At 34.4% G+C, this 2,540-nt stretch overlaps 1 non-coding gene across 1 annotated transcript; it reads right to left on the bottom strand.

Annotated features, from left to right (window-relative positions):
- Positions 1 to 746: 746 nt before the first annotated feature.
- Positions 747 to 819, bottom strand: Trnar-ucg (transfer RNA arginine (anticodon UCG)). The gene has a single exon. It is a non-coding gene; the product is annotated as a tRNA-Arg (tRNA).
- Positions 820 to 2,540: the final 1,721 nt, after the last annotated feature.

Below are 2,540 nucleotides of genomic sequence, written 5' to 3'. Positions count from 1 at the left end.
TACCTGATTTTTGTAATGTGCGTACTACCATTCATCTGCATACTGATTTCTGAGCCCAAACAAACTATCGGCCGACTAAAAGTTTGCAGTGTGCGGGAGTTCTAATGCCACTTTCAGTCATATTGTTTACCGGTATTTAGGTTACCGGTAAATAACGTAATACCGTTTTCCGGTGTAACCGTTTTCCCGTTTAGCCTAATAGACAATACCGGGTTTTATACTCGCGCGTACTAAATCGATTATTTCTATATTACTGGCTTTATTCAATGGATATGCTTGTTAAAACTGTATTTTAATGATGCAGAGACTATTTTGTGCGGTACTAGCTGTTTCCCGCGTGTTTGCCTGTGTTTGAAGGTATAAATGGCTCTTACACTGGTAAAAATCTAACGTAAAACAAATCGTTACCGTTTCGGAGTAAAAACGTTACAAGTAGACTCATATTTAGAAGCTATTTTTGTATGCATTCTAGCTTTCGCCAGTGGTTTCACCCACTATCCGATGGAATCACTTCCCGCATTCAGACAAAAAGCAGCCTATCTGTTATTTTAACCACATCCCTTAAGCTAAAGAAGTAACAATCACACATAAGTAAAAGTTTTCATATTATTAGTCTGATGATCTGTTCTAGTAATGCTGAAGCAAGTATATAAACGGTGTCATCAAAGATATTTTTAGCAACGAAAACGTTGTACATACATTCATATTTATTTAAGAAAAAGAAAAGAAAACAAAAAGTGGTTTTTCGACCGTGACAGGACTCGAACCTGCAGTCTTCGGATCCGAAGTCCGACGCCTTATCCATTAGGCCACACGGTCCTTGCTTTACATCGTACAATATAAGTTCATGTTAAACACACATTAGTTTTCTCTGAAATTATTAGGTACACAACACATATTTTACACCGATTTCCTAAAATGAGGAGGTTTTCAATTCGGGTGTTTGTTTTTTTCTATGTTTGATAGCACGTAACTCTGTCGTTTATCAACCGATTTGAACAATGATTTTTTAAGTACTATAAATATGTAATGAAAGGTGAAACTTTTAGCGTCGACGTCTAAAAAACTTGTAGATATGAATATTATACTCAAGAGTGCTATACTTTACTGACGACTTGAATACACGCAATTATGACACTAGCTAATTCTCGCAGTTTTGAAGAAGCAAGAATTTTCAAAAGCAGTTCAGGAGATCCAGAAATTCTACAACGTCGTATGTTTACAAACTTAACCTCTTCGTTAAGTTTGTGCTTATAGCTAACACTATAAATCTTTTCGTGAAAATCGAATGACATATCGTTCAGCTTTAGTCCATGCATCCATGCATAAATATGACGTAAAGTAAAGCCAAAAGTATAATTTTACTTATAAATAAAATAAACAAATGAATTACTATACCACAAGCTTAGGTTAAAACGACTTATTAACTACTAACTATTTTAGAATTTCTTGTATTTCTATCAACTTAATAATAACTCTAGATGCGATTAAATTGCAATGAAATCTTATCGCATATCGGTTGCAATCTCCAGAACTCATTAGAATGTAGATATTGAAAGTAAATGTATGTGTTTTCACCACGGAGGAAGGAAAGATAGCGGAGATGCCATAAGGAAGGTAGGTCAGGCGCCTTCTTGTAGGTCAAGTAACGTACGGAAGGTGTGATCAGTTACTAGAACTAACGAGGCGTTCTGCTTCCTTGTCAAATGAAAAGAAATATGTCCTCTTGATTGATTTGTAATTTTGTTATGAAAATAATTGACGCGTTCCAAAGAAGGCGTGTAAGGGTGGAGCTAGTAACGTTCCTCGTCCCCCGCACACCCGCATGTTGTCGCGCTACTTTCTTAAGAGATTTTGCGCTATGACATCTCCGCTCGTCATTTTGTTCTCCATGGTTTGTAAAGTAACGATATTGTAATCGTTATTTAAAATTATACACTTGTGTTTGCCGACGATGTTATCTGTAGAAATACTACCTATTTCTCTCAGATATAATAGTATGGTAAGTCGTGATGGCTAATAGGGAACACAAGGCACATAAGAGAGAAGTATATAAGGCAAGTCCATAATATCTCACAAAACAAACATAACTTAATATAGCGAGTACATAAGGGAAATGTTAAAGTGTATAAGAAAGCATATCTATAAGTATATGAGCAAGTTCATAAAAAGGTATATAAGGCTAGTACATAAGAGACTACGTATTAAAGTACATAAGGAGGTATATGAGGATGTAGATACATGAGAAAGTACATAAAAAAGGATTTTTACGCGCATTTGTAAAAGCGTGTTTTTCTAGTGTTTCTTTAACTATTCATTTACCTGTATATTTTTTAAGCTTTTAAAGATTTCACATACAGATCAATTTAGGTCAGTTGTGTGGTGAAATAGTTTGTGGGAGAAACATTCAATTAACCTAGTAATTATTTCCACACATTAATTTTCTATTAATTACTTTTAATAATTACGTCTTTAATTAAGGTTAATCTTATTAAAGCAATCTTCTGTAAAATATCCAGGAAATTAACAGATTATTTCGG

This window comes from Helicoverpa armigera, chromosome 28, assembly GCF_030705265.1.
Source record: "Helicoverpa armigera isolate CAAS_96S chromosome 28, ASM3070526v1, whole genome shotgun sequence".
Lineage (NCBI taxonomy): Eukaryota > Metazoa > Arthropoda > Insecta > Lepidoptera > Noctuidae > Helicoverpa > Helicoverpa armigera.
This window is presented reverse-complemented; position numbering and strand designations above follow the sequence as displayed.